Source organism: Scardinius erythrophthalmus (assembly GCF_964197995.2).
Source record: "Scardinius erythrophthalmus genome assembly, chromosome: 2".
NCBI lineage: Eukaryota > Metazoa > Chordata > Actinopteri > Cypriniformes > Leuciscidae > Scardinius > Scardinius erythrophthalmus.
Window position 1 is genome coordinate 9,606,399 of NC_138222.1, and position 24,909 is coordinate 9,631,307.

Sequence of the window (24,909 nt, forward strand, 5' to 3'; positions counted from 1 at the left end):
AAAATGACATCTTCACTGGTTCATAAATCGTATGCAGCCGCTGGTCAAGCAGCAGCGTGTCTGCATACGATGTCCATTATGCAGGCCTATCAGGCTGAATTGCTGGGTGATTTAGAGGAGGGCGGGGGAATTGGTCCAGATACGGTGGCTGAACTACGCAGAGCCACAGACCTGTCTCTCAGGGCCACCAAGGAGACCGCTAAATCAATCGGGCGGTCTATGGCAGCCCTGGTGGCCACTGAGAGGCATCTGTGGCTCAATCTGAGTGACATAAAAGATAAAGAAAAGCATGTTCTCTTAGATGCTCCGGTCTCCACTGTTGGTCTGTTTGGCGATGCTGTTAACAGTGCGGTTGCTAAATCACAAGAAGCTTCTAAACAGGCAGTTGCGCTTCAAAAACTTCTCCCCCGCCGTTCATTCTTTGAGGCTGCTGAGCGGGAGCAGCCTCACTCCTCTAAAAAGAGCGCTGAACATCGTGCCACTCAAAAACAGAGCGTGTCCTCCCGTGCTCCCCCACAAAAATCACGGGGACACGGAGGGCGCGCTCAAACCCAGCAGTCTTCGAGGGGTAGGACGGATCTGCGGACCGTCATTACCGCCAAGAAGGCTGCTGGGAAAAAGTCCTGACGTCCGAGGGCTCAGGACAAATGAGGGTAGTCCCCCCCGAAGCAGAGCGGTTAACACCTCTTTTTACGGTGCCCGTCTCTCTTCGGTACCCTCAGGGGACCGTTCTGCCAACCCTGCCGCCTCCGGTGTTACAGGGCGCAGCGGTCTCCGGCGAGCACATATCTCAAGGACCACCCGGAAACGTAGTGGCCTTGGGATGCCCGCCCCCTCCGAGGAGGGTGTTAGAGCAGTCTGTTCGGTCGTTCCCTGCCGGTGCGCCGTTACAGGGCGACGAATTGACTACTCAACAACAACGAAATCCAGAAACCAGTCTCGAGAGGCTGGTACCTCTAGTAGAATCTTTGACAGCGTGGAAGCTACTGTCGAATGTTTCTCGTTGGGTCCTGCAGACCGTGGAAAAAGGGTATCAGATACAATTCAAAAAACGCCCACCTCGGTTTATGGGGGTCCTGCCAACAGTGGTGGGCCCCGAGCAGGTTCTGGTTATGGAACAGGAAGAAAACACTCTGTTAGAGAAAGGGGCCATAGAATATGTACCTCCCTCCAACAGGGAAACCGGATTTTACAGCCGGTATTTCATAGTTCCGAAAAAGGACGGGGGATTGCGTCCCATTTTAGATCTTCGAGTTCTGAACGAGTCAGTCATGCAGCTCAAGTTCAAAATGTTAACATTGAGACAGATCGTGCCACAGATCAGGTCCGAGGACTGGTTTGTCACGATAGACCTCAAGGACGCATATTTCCATATTTCCATCCGTCCGTGTCATTGGAAGTTCCTGAGGTTTGCTTTCGGGGGCAAAGCATACCAATATCGTGTTCTTCCATTCGGCCTAGCTTTATCACCCCGCACTTTCACCAAATGCATGGATGCAGCTCTGGCGCCACTGCGCCTCCAGGGCATTCGCATTATGAACTACATCGACGATTGGTTGATTTTAGCTCAGTCGCAGCAGATGGCGGTTCAACATCGAGATGTTGTTCTCGCCCATATGAAAGAGCTGGGGTTACGGCTGAACGCCAAGAAGAGTGTGCTTTCTCCACTACAGAGGACCACTTTTTTAGGCGTGGTGTGGGATTCAGTGTCGATGCAGGCGCGCCTGTCACCGCCACGTATAGAGTCCATTCTTGCAGCTGTGAAAAGTGTAAAGCTAGGCCAGCTACTCACTGTCAAACAGTTCCAGAGACTGTTGGGTCTCATGGCAGCAGCTTCCAACGTGATACCTTTTGGACTGCTGCACATGAGGCCCCTGCAGTGGTGGCTCAGGACCAGGGGGTTTTCCCCGAGGGGCAACCCATTTCGCACAATCAGGGTCACGCGGCGATGCTTACGTGCCCTGGTTATGTGGAAGAAACCTTGGTTCCTGTCCCAGGGCCCAGTGTTGGGAGCTCCTTGTCGTCGCAAACTGCTAACGACGGATGCTTCCCTCACGGGTTGGGGAGCGATCCTGGAGGGTCGCTCAGCTCAAGGTCTGTGGGAAGACCATCATCGTTCCTGGCATATCAATCGCCTAGAGATGTTAGCTGTCTTCCGGGCTCTGAGGAGCTTTATCACAGATCTCAGGGGACACCATGTGCTAGTACATACGGACAACACGTCGGTAGTCGCCTATATCAACCACCAAGGGGGTTTGCGCTCGCGCCCGTTATCCAACTTGGCACGCCATATCCTCTTGTGGTCCCAGGGGAAGTTACTGTCACTCAGGGCAGCTTACATCCCCGGGGTCCAGAATTTAGGAGCAGACACTCTGTCGAGGCAGGGGCCGAGGCCCGGGGAATGGAGGCTCCACCCCGAGGTGGTGGAGCTGATATGGAGGGAGTTCGGCCAAGCACAAGTAGATTTGTTTGCGTCTCGAGAGACTTCTCACTGTCCACTTTGGTTCTCCCTCACGCATCCAGCTCCTCTGGGACTGGATGCTATGGTTCAGACGTGGCCGAGGCTACGTCTGTACGCCTTTCCCCCAGTGGCTCTGCTCCCGGGAGTTCTGGAGAGAGTTCGCAGGGACCGGGTTTGCCTGCTTCTGATAGCCCCGCGCTGGCCGGGCAGAGTATGGTTTCCCGATCTGGTCTCCCTCATCGACGGGCATCCTCTGGAGTTACCCGTCAGGAGAGACCTTCTGTCCCAGGCAGGGGGCTCAATATATCACCCCCGCCCAGAACTGTGGAACCTGTGGGCTTGGCCTCTAAGGGGGCCCAGCTCATAGAGTCAGGTCTCTCAACTGAGGTTGTTGAGACCATTCTACAGTCCAGAGCTCCCTCCACGAGGAAACTTTATGCCCTGAAGTGGAGAGTCTTCACTTCTTGGTGTAGTGACCGTCGGTTGGACCCAGTTAACTGCCCAATTGGTACAGTGCTGGAGTTCCTGCAAGACCGGTTCACGGCAGGTCTGACCCCGTCCACTTTAAAGGTTTATGTGGCGGCCATAGGTGCTTACCACATTCCTTTGGGTGGAATGTCTGTGGGGAAAGACCCTTTGATATCTCGTTTCCTTCGTGGCACTTGGAGGCTGAGGCCTGCAGTTCGCTCTAGGGTTCCGCCATGGGACCTGTCCATTGCATTACAAGGCTTGTCCCTGGCCCCCTTTGAGCCCATTGAGGAGGTTCCTGAGAAGTTTTTAACTCTGAAAGCTCTTTTTCTCCTTGCTATTTCTTCTCTCAAGAGAATAGGGGATCTTCAAGCATTGTCAGTTGCTCCGTCATGCTTAGAGTTTGCTCCGGGTATGGTTAAAGCGTTTCTTCATCCAAGACCGGGTTATATCCCCAAGGTCCCCACTAATGTGGTCAGACCTGTTGTTCTGCAGGCCTTCTGTCCTCCTCCCTTTCAAAATGCTGACCAGGAGGCTAATAATTTGCTTTGCCCTGTGCGGGCGTTAGACGCATATGTCCACAGAGCTGCCCTGTGGCGTAAAAGTGATCAATTATTTGTGTGCTTTGGGTCCCCTAACAAAGGAGGTCCAGTGTCTAAGCAAAGGATGAGCAAGTGGGTGGTCGAGGCTATCTCACTTGCTTATGAGGCGGCTGGGCAGCCTTCTCCTTTGGCTGTCCGGTCGCACTCGACGAGGAGTATGGCGGCCTCTAAGGCCCTTATTTCAGGAGTTTCTTTACAGGACGTCTGTGATGCGGCAGGCTGGTCCTCACCGCACACTTTCGTCAGGTTTTACTCTCTGGATCTAGACTCTGCTCCAGGGTCTCATGTTTTGTCTTCCTAATGCTGCTCTCTAGATTTCACACAGGACAGACATTCGTAGCTATGGAGGCGTTGGTATAGACGTTCCCCATAGCGTCATTCTCGACGCAACGGGAGTTCCCTTGAAAGGGAACGCCTCGGTTACTACTGTAACCTCGGTTCCCTGAAGAGGGAACGAGCGTTGCGTCGCCTTGCCATATCTCCTTCATGCCTGTCAGCTCGACTTCAGACTTTTACGAAGCTTTCGTTTTCTGTTTCGGGCCGGCTTTTATAGCTTCCTGGTACGTGACGTCACCCGCCTCTGACGTTCCGCCACACCATTGGACTGATTTTACATGTGCTTCAAGACGTCATCACGCAAAGCGTTCCCCATAGCGTCATTCTCGACGCAACGCTCGTTCCCTCTTCAGGGAACCGAGGTTACAGTAGTAACCGAGGCGTTTTGCTACACTAACCATCGTTTAACCATGGTATTGTAAAACTGTGGCTATACAAATGGTACTCAATCTGCCAAAAAACTATGGTTAGGCTACTACACTTTTACTATAATAAAACCATGGTTGATTTTCCCCGATCCCACGACAATTAGTACGTATTTTACGAGGTGGCTAATTCGTACGAATTCATACGACCTCACTCGTACGATTTTTGCTAAATCGTACATATTTTATGAGTTGCCCAATACGTATGAATTCATACGAATGACCTACCCCTAAACCTACCCATCACTGGGGTTTAGACAAATTAGCCAAGGAATTAGCCACCTCGTACTAACTCGTACGAATTGATCGTGAGACAGCATTGGAGGGATAGACTTACCGTGTTGTCAATGGCATCAGCAGTAAAAAGCTGTATAAAGCTCCTAGATCACTCAATTTTCCACAGCTCTTTTTTTTTTTTTTTGTCTACTGAAGTTTCTTGGAAGTTTCTTGCAGTGTTTCGTCAGCAGAACAATTAAAAAAACACATTAAATAATAATACAACCCACTGAAGAGATGTCTCTCCCTTACAGCCTCGCATTCCCGTTAATAAAAGATGGCGCTGCTGTGAATAAGGTCTATTGAGATGGGCTCTGTATACATGTATGTAACATTTTGAATCCCAGATTTTAAATATGTTCTCAGACTTTTATATAATCTGCATACATACAGTATGGAGCAAAGTGAAAATAAATCACTCGCAGGTCTTCCACTTGCAAATCAGGGAATGTGAATTTATAACTGGGTGGGGTAAATAGCCATGAAAGCAATGAAAGAACATGCATTTGAGAAAAATGAAACAACACCGGATTTGCAGTCAGCCAAGGATAGAGGGGCTGCTGGGAAATAGCAGTGTAAAACTTCTAAAGCCCATTTCAGCCTTCAACAGATAATGTGTTCCACTGGCGGCCCCTCAAAGGATGAGGGATTTTCAGACTCATTCTAACCCAGCACTCATTTAGAACTTATTAAACTCATTACTGACCCAATTGTACGTATTTAACATTTGTGGGTTCGTTTCCACTTCATGACAGAGAGACGAGGCTGAAACTAGGGAGCTTTACAATACCTATAAAAAACTGCTGAAGCATGCAGATAAGCCCCAAATGGCAGCAATTTATCACGCGATCATGCCAATTAAGTGGTGAACTTGAACGGGCCGCTTTCTACAGGGTCTGGTAATGCTGCCGGGTTCTTTTCTAAGTCTATGGAAGGTGAAACCTTAACTAAGATCCACTCGACAACAACAGGATTTAAAATCCTGTTTGAAAAATATGTAATATGATTATATTTGTGTGGATAAACCATTTGATGAATAAGCGGAAATTTGATAATGGAGTAATTCAAGGCATGATGTGTAAATTATGCGAATACCCTTGTGGAAAACTGAGTACTAGGAACATAACACTGGGAACATGAGGCTTTATTGACTCCAAGGCTTTATCGGCCGCCACATGACATTTACATACACAATTAGATCTGCTGTCCAATTGTAAAAGCTGTTCCAAATGAACAGATTTGTGTTTTCACAACACAAACTAGGAACTTGGAACATGTCTCGTAATTCAACTGTGCGCTGAAATCTGTTGGAACAGAAAGTGCGGTGTCCTCACTGTCTTTGGATGGCTTTAAAACATGAGGGGAGAGAGGAAACAGATTGGTAGCCTTAGGTATGTGAAGGCAGACCCATTCCCCTTGAGAGATGGATTAAGAGAGAGAGAAAATGAATTATTGCACTTTAAATAGCCTTTTGGCTTTCTTTGTCCCGTCCTATTTCATTTTCCAAATGATGGCTGGACTTGAATGATATTCAGTTCAACCCTCCCTACTTATCAACCACGTTACGCTTTACTGGAAGTTAATTTTTCACCATATTACAGTCAACAAAAGTAAAAAAAAAAATTAAGTTAACAAAATTAGAAGTAGTTCTAACAAATCTAACAAAATTAGAAGTAGTTTTTTGAATTATGCAGGACAGAAATTGACTTTTTGCTAAATTAGACATACTAGTTTACTTAATTTAGCAAAAATGTCCATTTCTGTCTTGCATGGTTCAAATAACTAGTTCTAATTTCAAGAGGTTACACTTTATTTTAAGGTGTCCGTGTTACAGTGTAATTATACATTTAAGTACTGAGTAATAATAACTAACTACATGTACTTACTATTGGGTCACTGTTAAGATTAGGGTGTGGTTTAGGGTCAGCTACATGTAATTATGCATAATTTATAGTAATTGCAGTGGCACTTTATTTTACAGTATGCGCAACTTATGTGTACTTACAGTGTACTTACCTGGGCACCTGGGTACTGGGTAACTAAGGTTTAGGGGTAGGTTCAGGGTTAGTACCTAGATATTACCCAGTTATTGCACTTACTATAATAAGTACATAGTACTGTATGTGGGGAACAGGACAATGTAAAAAAAAGAGTTACCAAAAAAAGCTGTAAAGATTATACCAGTCTAAGATATAGCACAGTCATACATCTGACCATATGTCATATAGAAACCAATTGGAGTATTGGGTGAATAATATACCACATTATCACTCTGAAATGTAGCCCACAAGCTTAAAAAAACAACTGTAGGTGTTGAAATGATTTCTGTTATTCTGGGTTTCATTAAGATTTCTTGTACAAAAATGAGATTTAGTTTAATCTAAAAGCTGAGGTAATGTGATTTGAAATATTTCTGTATTTGTAAGTTCTGTGGGTAAAACTTTTAAGCACAGGAATACGAACAATATTTAAATGGAGGCTTGAAATGGTTGAAACCCTTTAGAGAATATTTTTAGATTATTCACACAGTCTGTAAACTCAGCCATTGATCAATGTCAGTGAATCATTTTTGAATAGTATGACTCACAATGCAATTTTGCATGGTTTAAATCAGTGGCGATTTGTTTAAGACTGCAAGGGATGCTCGGCTTCCCCTATAATGTCAAAAAAATTAACGGTCAAATATGTACTATTGTATTAACATTTTATTGACTAAAATGCGTTAGAAAACGTTCGTCTCAAAGAAGAGTTCGTTCAGAATCAGTTACATACAGCAGGTCTGCTGACTCGATTTCCTTCTCATACATAACCGTAGCGTCACAGCCAGTGCATTTTCCTGTTGAAGCCCAGCTTCCATTGACTTCTATGGGGCTGCTTCAAACAGTTTTTTTCAGCGCTTCGAAACTAGACGGTGATTGGATAAATGCTGCGATTATGTCCCGCCCATGGAAGCTCAGCTTCTCTGGGGGTGAACGGGGAGTGGGCTGGCCTGGACTCCGGGCTTCCGCGTGATGATTGGAGGGTCTGTCGAAAGGCTGTGTCTCCTTTTGATTGACAGCGATTTCATACAATAAAAAAAGTCGCTGATGTTGAAGCTGTTCGAGCTCAGTCCCATCGCGGATTTTTCAAAGACAAACTGCTGCAACCTATTTCTTGGTATTTGCTTGTCGAAATTGCTAGCCAATTTTCAATAATGGTGTGTTTAATGAACTCCAGTAATCCGCAGTGATGGGCAACGGCAAACTCAGTTTATTCATCAGATTGTGTAAGTATTGTGTTGTGTAAGTAACTTTAATTTTAAGCTAACTATATTCTTCTCCCAGTTCACCGGCCACTTACTTTCATGTATTTCGGGAGAAGTGGATGAATTCACGTGCTGTAACGTTAAATCCAACAGATCCGATTCTCTGAACAGTGGCACAAACTAACGCAATCGTTTTAAATGTGTTTAAACAACATAACACTTCCACTTGCATATATTTGACAATCGGAATATCAAATATTTCATGCCATAGCTAACTTTATTAATTTATTTATTTATAACTTTATAAATTTGTGAATATTTTGAATAAAAAAATTAAATAAAAGCAGATTTGTCACGTGACAAGCAATGACGCGTCACCATGGAAACTCACAGGGGTCAGCCAGAATATTTTAAATTTACGTTTAAAAGGGTTTAATATGAATACACATATTTTTTTTTATAATACATTTCACACAATTATACATTTATACCTATATTATATTATTACTTATTGTATTTTTTATATTATTATTATTAGTAATAATTTCAAAATAATTCTTAAAATATCTTATTATTAGTAGGCTAGCATTATTATTATACTTTATTATATTATTATTTATACTTTTATTATATTATTACATTCATTTTTCACAGAGCATTTTCTTGAAAAGGAACGTAGAATTTACGTATAAATGAATAATTTTTATGATGTAGGCCGAAAATGAGCTTCCCCTCTTTGAAAGACCAGCAGCCGCCACTGGTTTAAATGTATCCTAGTTTGAAACAAAGCTCTGAATGTGTCATGAGGAGACAAAAATATATGTATGGCCTGTCCTGGTAAGGGTTTGTAACAGTCACTAAAAACTAAAACTACTAAACACATTCTTGTTAATTGAAATAAAGCGGAAATAAAATAGTGTAACATGTATGTTCTGTTTTATGGTCATTGAGTTTTTGGTTTTCCCTGTCTGCCTGCCTGTCTGTGTTCATACTTGTGTCTGAAATCGCCCCCTATACCCTTAAATAGGGAACTATTTGACGGGACAGCCATTTGTGGTGGTCTCCAAAAACTATAGTGGACGTTTATTGCAACGCATTCTCATCCTAGGTCGTCATATACTGACGCTTTTGACATTTCGTCAACATCCGACGCACATGGCACCCTTTAGCGTCAATATGAGACGCAGATTATGGGTAGGTTTAGGTCTGGGGTAGGGTTAGGGTTAGACCGCTAGGAGGCGCCTTCTGGCCCATATTTATCTGCGTCTCATATTGACGCTAAAGGGTGCCATGTGCGTCGGATGTTGACGAAATGTCAAAAGCGTCAGTATATGACGCCTTGGGAAGAGAACGGTCTGTTTATTGAGTGCACTCATTCAATCCCACAATGCACCGCAATAACTACGCTCAACGGCTAGAGAATACCCATAATGCACTGTGATGCTCGCGCCGAATGAATTACCACTTGCTCGCAATAAGATGGCAACCCGCATCCATCCATTTTCCAAACCGCTGGTCCAATGTGGTTAACAGTGTAATATCATACAGGTATAAATTCCTTTTAAATTGGTTATTAAATTGTTTAATTAAGGTTTATAGATGCTATAGTTTGCATGGCAGAGTTCAAGATACATTTTTTCATTACTACTGGAGCTGCCAGTTTGCTAAGTTTCAAGTGATTATTATACAGCAAGCACAAACTATGCAAAGCAGCAGCCTTTCCGGCACACTCAGTGTCTGAATACACTCACTCGTTTTTATTCAATCCTTCAAGTGAACTACGTATATTAGTAGAGTGATGTAGGGAATAGTGAATGAGTGGATAGGGGGCGATTTCGAACACAACCCTGGTCTCATTGGTTGTTAATTAGTTCTACATCTGTTCTGTTTAACCTTATTTCTCTGTCTGAGTATTTAAGTCACTCTCAGTTTGGTGTTCTGTGTGGTTAATGTTTGGTTGTGATTTTTATCCTGGTTATCTCCAGCGTGTTCCCTTATTGGATTGATGATTAAATGCTGTTTTTGTGATTCTTTGTGCTTCTTTACAGCCTCATGTAACAATTAGATGAAAAAAACCCTGAAAATTTCTAAATGGAAATGAATAAAAACAAAACCTGCTTTAAAGCTTAAATGTAAATGAAACCTAAATTTGTATTTATTTCTTAAAGCCCCCCCCTGTGTTTATAATATGCGTTTAAGACAAACCATGTATACATTTACAAGTCAACACCATTGCGGATTATTTTCTCCTTAAAACTGCGGAGAACCAAAGACAGTCTCAAAATCGCGGTTTGAAATCGCTGGTGTTTCTGACGTCACAAACTACCTTGCAACCAATCACGTCAACGTGTGATCGTCAACGAGTGGATCTCTGAGCTGGTGTGAGTGAGTGGAGGCGGGGTTCATTTGCATATTCATAGAACCGCATTTACTAAATGAGGCAAGGGTGTAGAGTTACATTCAAGCTATTTTAAAGGAGAACTCCGGTCAATTTTAACATTGAGCTCATTGTTTTGTACATTTGGAGTGCTTTCAATACAGAGAACAACGACAAAAATCGGTGTTGCCTACACCGAGTTATTGTATTTTTAAAATTTGCACCCTGTTGACTTCAATGGGGCAAGTACTAAACCTGCTTTTAGCCTCTTAACATCCTTGATGTGTCATTACAAGTGCACAGAAAATGTGAGTGATTCCTTCAGAGTGAACACGAGTGAATCTGACTGCAGTAGATGTGAAAGATATGTATAAAAATGATGTTATTTAAGCCAGCGCAAATACCTGTGTTTACATCCTGTTTTCGGTTGAAGTCCAAAGTAATCGATTGCCGAGTTCACGCGCATAGGTTGCAAATTTTAAAAATACAATAACTCGGTGTAAGCAACACCGATTTTTGTCGTTGTTCTCTGCATTGACAGCACTCCAAATGTACAAAAAAATGAGCTCAATGTTAAAATTGACCGGAGTTCTCCTTTAAGGCATGATGAATTGTTTTTCAAGGAAAAAACTTTTAAATATGTCATTTTGGTGATCAAATGTGAGTTTTAAGGGATAAAATGATTGACTACAGGGGGACTTAAAATTATTTTATTTTATAATTTAAATTTTTATATTAATAAAAAAAACTATAATAATATATAAATAATACTAAACCAACACTGGTGCTATTAACAACAATAATAATACATTTTAATAAACTAAAATCATGTATGTGGAAATGGGGAAAGAGCATAGGCTACTGTGAATCCACATTCTATGGAGGCTGTAAGATGGCTCCAAAAAGAGTAAATTTATCAAGCTTTGCTTTCACACCTTTAACTGGACCTGAGCCAGGGGATTAACACCTGCGCTGAGCCCACATATGAAACCAGTTTGGGGGGTTTGGGCTTTGGTCAAGGGTTGACATAACATAACTCATGCCTTTGGCTGGCTGGAAACACTGCAGAAGGGGGGGATGGAGATCAAGATGAATGACCAGCAGGACACTGCTCCTCTATCATCATTTTATCATGTGTTTGTGTGGCAGTGTTTGTGAGAGAGATAGACTAAGGTTTTATTGCACGTGGGGGTTGAAACACATGGATATGGAAGATATGGGAGTCTTAATAATGACAAAGCAGAGCGAATATGAGTTGTTATATTCTTGTATCTGAACAATTTTTACACAATCATCCGCACCTATGTGAAATGTGTAATTCATTTGCATTTGAAGTAGCACATTTATTTATTGTGTTCAGACATCTCTGTAAACTGAATGTTTGCATGGCTACTGATTTGGCGATCTTTTCGGAAAGACTATAGTAAACTTTAAATATAGCCATTAAAGGCCCGTTCACACCAAGAATCATAACTACAAAGATAAATAACGATAATTATATTAGCATCTATACTAACTGAAGATAACTGTTGATATGTAGATATGGAAGCTCATTACCGCTGCAATTAAAGAAAAAGTTTAAATATGCTTTGGTAAACCATAATTAAGACATGAAAGTCATAATTATGACATTAAAAATGTTGAAGAAATTGTGAAATACTAAGTCATAATTATACGTCTAAATTATGACATTAATAGAAAATATGGTTTCACTTTATTTTGATGGTCCCTTTAACATATGCTGTTGACTATAAGTATCGTAGCACCTATACATGTCTACCAACTCTCATTAGAGTGTTTGTAGAGTACTAGTAGACTGGTAGGGTTAGAATAAGTTGACATGTAGTTGCAAAGTTACTTATAGTCAGTAGAATGTCTTAAGCATAGATTAAGCTGACAGCTTACTAATACTCTAATGACTGCTAGTTGACATAGTTGCAGTTACTTATAGTCAACAGAATGTTCAAAGGGGACCATCAAAATAAAGTGTAAAAAATAAATTATCACATATATGACAGAATTAAGACAAAAAGTCATATTTGTGTCATAGAAAGTCATAACATGACAAATGTTGCCTTTTATTATCATAATGCATAGTTATAATTATGTAGAGTTTATCAGATGATGTCTTTTTATCTCAGAATTTTTACTTATGGCATGATTATAAGACTCAATCATGTCATAACTAAGATTTATAGATTATCTAGACAGTATATGCTAATCAATGACTAGAAGATAACTACACATAAATTCATCAACTAACCATTCAGAAATGTCCTGTTGCATGCTACATGTTGTCACTTCTTCTTGAGTCTCTCCATTATTGTCTGACTCCGGTTTGAACATAAAAGGCTAAAAGTTTTTGAAATTTTCAGTGTGTGTCTGTGTGAGTGCAAGCTGTTGAAGCTTCGCCCTTTGTGCTGGGAGCAGCAGCTCATTTGCATTTAAAGGAACAGACACAAAACTGCGTTTTTGCTCACCCTCAAAAATTGACAATTTTAACATGCTATAAAAAAATATCTGTGGGGCATTTTGAGCTAAAACTTCACATACACACTCTGGGGACATCAATGATTTATTTTCCATCTTGTGAAAAGGGCATTATACCACCCCTTTAATATCACATTTGTCGTAACTATTGTTTTTTTTTTTCTATTTGATATTTTAAACTGTACAAAATAAACAAAGGGTACAACATATGTGTCAGGAAATACCAGGCTTGGATACAATACAGGTGTATTGCAGTGTAGCAGGAAATGGTAAAGCAGGTGATTAATAGTTATTTCTAGGATTTAAAATAGAACAGATCAATAACCAGAGTCAGTCGGTCAGTCGTGGCCTAAAGAGTCACACTGGTAACCCGAAGTTTGCGGGTTCGATTCTCAATACCAGCAGGAAATGACCGAGATGCCCTTGAGCGAAGCTCCTAACCCCCAATTGCTCCCCAGGCACCACAGCATAATGGCTGCCCATAGCTCCGGGTGTATGTGTCCACAGTTTGCAGTGTGTGTGTGGTTTCACTACTCACTGCTCCGAGTGTGTGTGTACTTGGATGGGTTAAAAGTAGAGGACAAATTTCCAGTATGGGTTACTATACTTGGCCTTCACATCACTTGCTCTTTCACTTAAAGTGGAGAGTACACACTTCCAAGGATGGTCCAAACAATTGAGTATACAGGTATGGGAAGTGTCTCACTGGTGGAGAAGAATGTCGTTGGGGAATAGTGGACATAGGAGAAACATTGGTGGTAAGCATTAAGGTGAGTAGTTCGCAGACCTTGTCATAGAGCAGTGAAGTGAATATGAAGAGTGTGCTCTTATAGTGCTAGATGGATAGTGATTGGTGTAAGGTGTGGGTGATGGCTGAATGAGTGCAGGTGAGAACCAGGAGGGATGCTGGGAAATGTAGTCTAGAGTGCACATGATATGATGGAAGAATGTTTCTGAAAATTTTAAAAATATAAAAATGTAATTGCGACTTAATTTTTGTATAATTGACTTTTATTATTGAAAACGTGACTTCATATATCGTAATTGGACTTTGTTTATCTTAATTTATGCTCACACTTACCTTTCTATTTTTACTTCCATAGCATACATAGCTGCAAAGAAAGTGCAGAATGTACAGTATTCTTCTACATTCATTAGTATGTAAAAAGTGGCTATGCATAATAAAACAAAAACACCTTCCAACAATACGTCTTTTATAACAGATGTTAGAAGGGATTGTGAAATGTTTTTGTTATCAGTTTGTCACCATTTATTGCAACTCTGCAACACTTAATGTGATAATGTGAAGGGAGTCCAATCTTGATGGACGAACACAAGAAACGACGTGTAACTTTATACCCTGTACAGCTTAACCTCAAGCTTCCAGACACATCCACGTACCTTCCTGGCCAGCGGTGATGAAAATGGGTTTAAGGCGCCCCATCCTGTGTTTCTGCCGCTGTTCACTGAGCACCTGTCGATAACTAATCCTGACCTTTCCCATCCGCAAAATTGAAAATAAGAATAAAATAAAATAGATGGCGGATGCTATCAAGGGGAGCACAGTGCTGGCGGAGGAAATGGTGTTACTAATGGATTTAGAGGTGGAAAAAGAAATGTATATATATATGTGATGGCCCTTCATGGGCCAGCCCTTTCACCCCTGGGCAAGCTTCTTCCACACACCACAAGATCTCATTCCTTCCTTCGCCCAACCACATAACCTAATCCCTGATTCTAGGGAAAGAGAGAAGAGTGTGTGCATTTCTGTCAGAACCACTATCGTCAAAAATGATTAACAATTAGCATACAGTTTGGATTGGCGGTATGGTTCTGTTCTGGGCAAGAACTCCCTGCACATCCATGCAGCCTTGCATGGATAACAGCAGGAAGCACAGAACAGAACAGAACCAGCATCAATATCATTAATGTTCTTAATGACATTAATTTAATGTGACAACATCAAGATAAATGACAATCTGATTTGGAATATCAGAAGGCCAAATCCTGACTGTGGACGAGAGGAGGAGCTGGGGATGCATGGGGGGATACCTCATATAGGAATTCTGTGTAAGGTGTCATATTCCATATAGATAGCCACTAAAGGTCTCGATATACTCATGGCAAAGTTCTTTTTTGTTTTTCCCTTAGAGGTAAAAAGAAGTTCAAAATATGTGACCAGCAGTATACTGTTAGCAAACGCACTTTAGTCCACACTGCTGAGAGTGGTGTTTAGATGCACAAGTAAATATGTGCTGTGCGCTTTCCTTTAAATAACAAAATAAAAGCAAAACAGTTAAAATTGGACATGAATGCCCTCTAAAGACGTATTTATGACTTGGAAGCTCAGGGATAATTTTGATACCCAAGTTCCAGAGTTGGGAGTGCCATCAAATTTAAACATGGCGGAGAGGAGAACGATTGCTGCTGCGACTGCTATTCTTTACTAGTTTTTTCCACAACAGCAACATCACCTGGTCTTGTCGTTAAAATAGTGCATATTTAGATATATGAATAACCATTTGAAGAGTATTGTATGTTTTAAACAAATGTTTAGCCTGCATTTGACCGAAATCATCTGCAAGCTGATGATCTAGATAGCGCGGTGAATGTTTATATGGTTGTCAATGAATGAGACGCTAAATATAATTTTGGCTTTAATAACACTTTCCCAATAAATGGGCAAGATTAAACCTGGTGTCTTCCATGATTCCTGTTCTTTCCGACAACAAAGCTCTTGAATGCGACAATCTCGTAATCATGACTTCAGTAGTGGGAAGTAGGACATTTCTGATAGCATGTGAAGGCTCTCTTATGTCAGTTATGACACTGTATTCCAAAATAATGGATACTACAGTCATAATTATGGGATAAGTCAAAATTATGATAGGCTATAAAAAGTTAAAATTATGAGATAAAATGGCATAAAGTATGCCAAAATTATGAGATGCTAATTGTGGGATAGAAGTCAGAATTATGACATATGTCGAAATTATGAGATACAAAGACATAATGACCTTTTCTGGGCCAGCCCTGTCACCCCTTGGTAGGGTTTCTTCACACACCGCAAGATCTTATTCTTTCCTTCGCCCAACCACATAACCTAATCCCTGTTTCTAGAGAAAGGGAGAGTGTCTCAGTGCCTCTTTCACACACGCACACATACAGATGCTTCAGCAAGTGTGTAGGCAGCATCTTGAGGAAGTCCTTGTCAGCCAGCATTGAGGGAGGGTCAGATGAGAGTTTGTCATACTATGAAATGGGTGTCCTATGCAGAATGTGATGAGTATCTACCTGCGCTTCCACTTGCATGTTCACAGATTGCTGGGAGTGAGCGTCTGTCCTCATTTGGCTCCGAGCCAGTCATACTTGTTAGAGCTGGAAATTACTTTCTCGCCTGTGCCACAAGCATCTCCATGCATCAAGAACACTCTGCATACATTTGGGTAATATTATTCCACAACCTGTGGTGAAGATGGGATATTGTATAGATAGCTATGAAAACTGAGCCTCAAGATTGTCAGTTCGCCTCTTTTAGGGCTGCATCTGTTTCTTTCGAAATATTGAGGACGGTCTGTACAAGATTGTGGCTATTATGTCTGTTTCAAACTGATGTAGGAGTATTTTGAGGATTTGTATACAATGTTTGTAGGTAACTAACAAAGATATCATCCTAGAATTCAGATACTCACATTAAAGAGTTATTGGTAGTAAAAACAGTGTTGTTCAGTTTGTAGTTAGAATTAGCATTAGCAAAATAATTTGCGTTTTGGTTCCTCTGGAATTTCTAATGGGATTTTAGAGTGGCAGTTTTCAATATCCCTTCTGACAAAACCATCTGAAACAAGACTAAGCTGGTTTGCTGGTCTTAGTTGGTCTCCCAGCCTGGTCACCACTGTGAGGTGTGCATGATTGCAACCTGATGACATTTACATATTTTACTACATGGCACAAGCTGATTTGTTCCTGTCACATGTGCAGCTAATGAGCTTACAGCTCAACATTTAAATCACTGGTTAGCGTTTGCTATAGCAGTCTGCAGCACGCTTCAGAGTTCCTCTAAATCCCTCCACCTTCCCCAGCTCCACCTGTATGCTATGGGTCATTTTATATATATATTTGTGCAGCAGAATTATGTCTTACATGCTCACAGCAGCATATCGGTGTATGTATTGGCAGTAGGAAGTCCCTGTACTTGCTCTGCCAGAGCAGAAATCTACAACAACAGAAATAATTAACAGCAACAGCAATATCAGCAGTAGCAGCGTAGCAGATCTATTCTGCCAAGACCAAATTCATTCACATTTTCATATCCATTACCATGCTAAAAATCTTCAGAGAGTTGTCATGATATATATATCAGGGTTGCGCGGTCCATTGAAGCTGCAAATGCTCTACATACCCAAGCCATGTGTGGACTCGCTAATTAGCATTATCACTATAAATTATTATAAAATACCTTGTTTGAGGTGTACCATAAAGCTTACATGATAAAATGTTGGCAACACGTATGTAACTCTCTGTCATTTATTTATTTGATAAACTACGGTAATTTTCTTCAAATCTGCCACTCACTGAGTGTTCCGGGTAAGCCATGTAAGCTAACCTGTTCGTTATAGTTATTTTGAGCTAATCCAGAGAGAATAATGGTCAAAACAGCATGCCCCTTTGTACAAAATTATGTTTTCAAATGTAGCTTAAGGCTTTCAATAGATTAAAATGCTAATTAATGATGGATGGCATGTTTTGTAATTAAAGGGGTCATGAACTGCATTGTTTCATTGTTTCATAATGTTTCCTAGGGTGCACTTATAATGTTAGTATGATTTTTACTTAAAAAATCCTCATAATTTAGAAATAAAAGGCATTTTTCCTACCCTGATTTTAGCCTCTGTTTGAAGGGGCGTGTCTGCTGTGACACTTCAGTGTAAACGACCACTGCTGTGATTGGCTGACATCTTTGCATATGACATTGCTAGTATTACATGTGGAACTCTTTTGAAAACTTTTAGCATGTTTTTATTATTACAGCTCTCAATGTTAACTACTCATGAAAAGTGATATTTATAGCATTTTACAATTAGATCTATGGCATTATATTAAGATCGTGGCATGAAAGGTTGCAGTGATGAGCATAGCCGATCACAGACATGTATGCAGCGATCTCATCATTGCAACTCGATTTTTGTACACTAACGAATGCTTTCATCATTACTAACTGTGCAAACACAATGTAAATAAGAGATTCGTTGATTATAACGGGAGTTTTGGCGCGAGTCCAGTCAGTGATAAACACGCGTTGTTTGATTGACAGCACCAGCGTGTGCTATTTGATTGACAGCTGCAAGTCAAGTCAAGTCAAGTCAAGTCAAGTCAAGTCATCTTCATTTAAGGGGCCCTATTTTAACATTCTGAAAGTGACTTGCGAAACCTGAGCGTCATCTCACATTGCCTTTAAGAGCAGGCGAGCTTGTTCCATGGCGGATTGCTATTATAACAGCGGATTTGCCAGGTGCACGCCAGGAGCGGTTCACAGCCGAGGAGACCGCCGTTCTCGTCAGGGCCGTAAAACACAGAGAAGTGACATTGGGGATGGAGAAACCCACCCAAATTAGCTTCGGTTAAACAGGCGTATAATAATTTTGGTAAATGTGTAAGCTAGATTTATGCCTATTTTTTTCACATCTTCATGGACACCACAATGATTTCTCTCATGTGGAATATTTTTCTTGTAATTATGTATGGTTTGCAAAAATGTCAACTGCTGCATCTGTGTGTAGATGAAATAAGTAAAGTGTATGCGTTGTGCACACGCTACATTATGGCCGAGCATGTGCCCTTATTATAGCATCTGAACGCGCCACTGAAAACGCGCCACTGACTTTAGATTAGGTTTTTCCTGGTCTGTGGCGGAATTGTTTACTGGAACTGCAAAATAGCACCAGGGAACATTTGCGCCGGAACACGCCTCCTCTTTTTGCTGAACCGCCCCCAGGAGCGCAAGTTCATTCCCTAGTTTACCGACGTGCGTCTGTGGAGGGAAAAGTCCGCTGTGCGTCGGGTGCAAAATAGGAATGATACATGCGTCGGTGTACAAAGTCAATTGCGTTGGGTGCAAGATAGGGCCCATATAGTGCTTTTAACAATGTAGATTGTTCCAAAGCGGCTTTACATTGATAATAGGAAATTAAAGTAACAGAGATTGTTTTGGCTTTATAGCAGCTCTAGAATAAAGTTATTGTCCAGCTAAAGTTAGTTTTGATTGATTCACTTCCGTCGCAACGATCATTAGTTATTAACTTAGGGGCCGCTAACACGACACCATTTTAACAGAAAACTCTTAAGTTCTTTCTGCGCAAACTTCAAAAACGCGAACATGCAAGAACGCCGATGGCGTGCACATGCGCACCACGAGTTCAGTCCATAGGTATGCGCGTTTGAAGATATGTGTGCAGGCGTGTAGTCCTTCCCTACAAATCAACCCTCAACAAACCACCTGTCTGTCCTTAAAATTTATAATACAGAATTTTTATTGCTTCCGCGTAGCCACACGAACCGGAATTATCCCGACAACGCTTTGTCTGTAGTGAGGTAAAGGGAGGGGGGGAGGCCTTCAAGGGGAGAGACTAGTTGACACTTCAGGACTGCATTGTTGTAGCGTCCAGATCCTTCATCAGATCTGGATACAGCCTGCAGCGATTGTAAATGGAGCGTTCTTTGATCGCTTTCTATATATAATTCAATCAGTTTAAATAACTGATTATTTACACCCTAGAGAAACAATGTGAAGTTGACCGTTTAGTCACTGATTTGATTTACTGACAGGACAAAGAACATGACTGTAGCTACATGAATCATTACATATCAGAAATCACTAGTCACAGATCAGGCATTAGAATGAACAGGGTTACTTGCATGTTGTGGCATTACTGTCGAGGTCATATCGTAAAAGCCTGCACCGAGTTTGCGGACTGATTTACCAAAAGAATCCAGTGAAATATACTGAATACGAACAAATAATGTTCAATTGAGACATTCACATTGTTGAAAATAAATATCCACATTCCTAGCATTAGGATCCTTTGGAAGGTTATGTTATTTTTAGTCCAGTGAGTGACCATGTGCTCTTCTCTCTTCTTCATCTCACTAACGCCACTGGGCGGAACCAAAGTTGATTTTATTCTTTCACAACCTAATTACGTCATAAAGAGGCATATTCCATGGCGAGTTGTTCGCTGGGCCTGATAACAAAAAAAGCTGATTTTGGACTAACAAGGAAGTTTTCAGTTCTGAAACTTTCAGGATATTCTTATAATATGATGACCTCTTTTGTCAAAACCTCAAGGAAACCTAATTTCTCAGTTGACGACCCCTGTAACGTGATGTAAAATCTCTGACATTAATTTTGCCACAGTTTCGTTCAAATCATAGTGCTTTAATGCCAAATATGTCTCTCTTTCTTATGACGGAAAGCAATATACAATCAAGTTTCTCGCCAGCAGTTAAAAGGATGCTGAAAAGAACGCGAGGAAAAAACTTGTTTTCCTGCCGCTCTGCTTTGTAGTTGCTTTGTACGCTCACTTTTTTTCTGTAACCGTGTAACCCTGTTGCTTTTAGTTGCCATCTCGTTTTTGAATATTGTTTTGATACTTCCCCCTTAACGTTTTCTTCCTGCCTTTTGATGGCGTTGTTCGACCAAGAGTAAAGTGGACAGGTTAAATGTCACGTGACTCACATAAAACAACACCTAACTCGATGTATAGATACCCCAGGTAAGAAAGTGAATGTCACCCTCTGTATGTTTTGTATTTGTTAGTTAGAGTAATTAAGTTAGAGCATTTGACGCTGAAGATTTGATGTCTTTTCCTTTATTTTTTTATTAGTTAGATTAGAGGTTTAATTACAAGTTAGAATGAGTTTTGTTTTGTTCTTTTCATTTCTTTAGCTTCACTAATTGCGTCCCCTTTTTCTCTTGGGTTATTTATTTATCTGATATCTTTTTGATCTGTAAATATTTTGCTTATTTTTCCTTGCTTATATTCACCATTATTATTATTACTAGTATCCATCTTTTTGTGTAATTATTTCACTTATGTATAATAAATGATCTTTCTTTCGCATTACTTCGTTACGTGTTGTCTCTTGCCACCCCAATCACACCAAATTTTAGCATGACCTCAATGTTACCTCTTCTGACCTTAGATCATAAGAGTTCGTTACAAGGGGGTTGGGGCAAAATGCCACCAGAATTAATAAAATGCAGCCGAAATTCAAGATATGGTGGCAAAACCGGCCCTATGAGTTATTTATTTATTTTTGAACGATTCGGTTCAGTGACAGTCACTTGCTTTGTTCCTGAATTAATCAGCCATTTTGAATGAATCAGGCGAATGAATGCTTCGATGGCTCATTTATAAATATGTACTATAATCAATTAAATTATTATCATTAATAATTATATAATAAGTATAAATGTATAATTAAGAAAAGTTAAGAAAGTAATTTCTGAGGGAAAAATAAATTAGGTAAAGGCCAATATAAACTCTTGTTTCTGTTTGGTATTGTAACTTGCCTTGGCTTGGCTTGACTTGACTTGCTTAGTTCGTGTGCACTGTGACTTGCGAGTTTCTTGAGACTTGACGGTAGGGACTTGAGACTTCAACATGTGTGACTTGCTCCCACCATACCAAAACAAATATAAAGTACTTGATTATTTTTAGTATATATTTTTTTAAGTTTACCAGATGCTTAGTTATCAGTATCCAGCAATACACTCTAACCATATTTCAAAGACAACAGAAGTAATTAATAAATTACATATAAAGATGTAAGTCCTTACTTAAAGCTACACTGTGTGTAAGTTGACTCTTAGCAAAAAACACTTTGTTCTTTCAAAATGATATGTGCTCATTAATGTGTAATTACTTCTACCAACTAATCAAGTATTCTCGTAAGCGTAGAATCTGCCATTTAGAATATATACGAGCGAGTCGCTCGAATGGCGGCAGCCATGTTGTGCCTCCATCTTGAAAATACATTAGCCAATAAGGGACATACATAGAAATTCAAGCTTCGCCTTTCAGTGGCACCGTGACGAATGCGAGGGGGACTACTCGCGATTGCCGGCAGATGTGAATTAATACGGCCACTGTAGGAGTTAAAAGGCCCTCGGAATGGGAGGGGCTAGGAATTAATATTCAGTTGGTAGTCATAAACAATTTCACCGCTAGATGGGAGAAAATCATACACAGTGTAGCTTTAAGTAGGTAAAAAAGCAATTTGTTCAGCTAATTGCATTTAAAATAAATTTAAACTAAAATACATTTTAGACACACTCACAGAGTAACACCTCAAATGTGAATTTGGAAACATTTGTTTGCTTCAGTTACTAACAAATTGCTTTATTAGGACTAAATTGGTTGTCTGACTCGCCAGACACATAAAATCAGACCCTTGCTGTAGTTGAAGTTCTTATTTAGCAACTTGTCAGCAACTAGCACCTGATTGTGCATAATTATCTTGAAGTTCATTAATAAAAATCAGGAAGGTGAGATTAAAATCATATGCAGATGCAAGAAGGTGTAACAACTAGCTTCATTATTCATGCTAATTAGGCACTAAAACTCTCGCAAGAAATAACTCTTCTCCCCAAATACCCCAGAATAGAATTTGAATGAGTAAATTAATAAGGATTATTTCTTTCTCCCCATTGGTAAATATATAAACAGATCTCCACAGGAGATATAGACACACATGAAATGGGGAGCGCTTGTGTCTGATGTTACGCTGGAGGCCACTAGAGGGTGTTTTGGTACAGAACAGATAAGGCTGGCCATTCTGCTGTCTAATCCTTATCAATAGTGCTGTGAGAGATTGCCTGTAAGCCCCTGGACTGGGTTTAGCTTCCGTCTCTTTGATCCTTGTCATAAATAGGACAGCCATTCAATATGTTCAATATGACAAGAGATGTTTCAAAGCAGGTCAGCAAATGGTAAACATGAGCGGCTGAAAAGGTCTCTGAACATGCTGACTTCATGTTTGTTGTGCAGCGCTTATGTTTACAAAGGCACAAAATGACTAAACTGGATAAAAACATCGATAACACTTTATTTTACAGTGTCCTTGTTACATGTACTAACCATAGTAATAACAGTAAATTATGCATAATTACATGTAACTAACCCTCAACTAAACCCTAATCCTACCCTAACTCTATAGTAAGTACATAGTTGCTTAATATTACTCAGTACTTAAATATAGAATTACACTGTAACAATGACACCTTAAAATAAAGTGTAACCAAAAATATCTTTTTCTCAGGACATTGTTTTTTTTGAGTGCATAAGTCATACTGAAAGCTTTTACGCTGCTTTTATGGTGTTTTTTGTTGTATACTTTGATATACAGTATTTGGTGGCTATGAGTTTGGGTGACCAAAATCTACATGAAGATTCTTAAGGCAAGGCACTACAGGCAAAACTATTATTTTTTTTTTTCATGCAGTGAGAGAGAAATCTCCACTTCAGTATCACTTACATACACCAAACTTTATAGTTTTATTCCAATCTATATTCTGAAGGTTTAGACATAATTAGCCTGATTTATATAACATTTTATTCTCAAAACCATTGTGATTTTATTTCAGGTTGTTGATAGTATTTTGTGATTTATGCAGTGATAAAAAGAAATATAGCAGATCCCCAATAGCTGATCTATACAGGTGGCATTGGGGAGGAGGAGGGGTAAACAGATGTTTTCATAATCGCACAGTAGGGTGATCACAGCTTGTCCAAGCTCTTTTTCTATCCAGACTGGACTATTGTAATGCTTTCTTGACAGGCCTTCCAGCATGCACTGTCAAACCTTTGCAACTGATCCAGAATGCTGCAGCAAGAGTGGTCTTTAATGAGCCGAAGAGAGCGCACGTCACACCACTCCTCATAAAATTGCTTTGGCTACCAATTGCTGCTCACATCAAACTCAAGGCACTGATGTTTGCCTATTACCTTGACTGTTCCAAGCTGGTGGAATGACCTGCATATCTCAACCCAAACTGCTGAGTCTCTAGCCATTTTCAAGAAACTGCTGAAGATGGACTAACTGGGACTAGTCAAAGTATTTGCATGTTGTTGCCCAATTGTTGGTTTGACTGCTTCTAGTGATATCCTTATTTGTAAGTCTCTTTGGATAAAAAGTGTCTGCTAAGTGTTTAAAAGTAAATATACATGTAATGTAGGGAACGAACGAATATATGGTTACGTATTGGAATTATGAAATATGTCTAATGCCACCGTTGCGCTCGGTTGGAGTTTCATAACTGAACTATCCATTTATGCGAGCATGATCATTCCATATTAAACTATTATTCCTCCACTCATCCCCCATCATTCTCTTCTACTTTTTCTGAATGATAGCAATCATCGTTTTAGCACAAACACACAAAGATATCCACTCTACAACACCAAGAGTGTTATTCATTGGCACAATCCAGTAGTAGCTCAGGTGATATGGCACCAGTGGTGTATAAAAAACCAACAACCTCCATTCAGAGATAGACTTTGAAACAAGTACTTTAAATATCAACAGTCCAGGCATACAAAAAACACACCCAAAGGCATACTGACAATTCTCTAAATAAATGACAGCACTTGTATTCAATAGCCTGTGTTGACTATTTGGTAATGCCCTCTAGTGGATACATTTGATACAAGATACAGAGACTTTTGTGCACTGTGTGTCTTTATTCATTAACCGGAAAGGTACTTGCTTAAGTAGACAGAGTGAATGCCACACTGGGCATTTTAATAGGAAACAATTAGTTTTAAAGGAACAGAGTGGTGGCAAGAGATGTTCAGAGGTGTGAGAGGAGGACATAAATTAAACAAAACTGTCCATGTCCTGACCAGGGATGGAGCTTCAGTAAGTGATAAAGCTTTAGAATATTGAAAAAGTCTATAGCAAAATTACAAGAGGAAACTGAAAATGGAACTTGACAATGACAATTTGACAAGTCACGCTTTAAGAGCCCTTCAACAACAACAACAAAAAATCATTACTAGTAAAACATTTTCTGTAATAAAATTAAATATTAAAGGGGTCATATTATGGCATTTTTGTACAAGCTAATATGATTCTTTAGGGTCTAAATTAAAAGTTTGTAATATTCTTTAATTAAAAATTCTCATTAGTATTGTAAGAAAACACTCATTTTACCTGGTCAAAAACAGCTC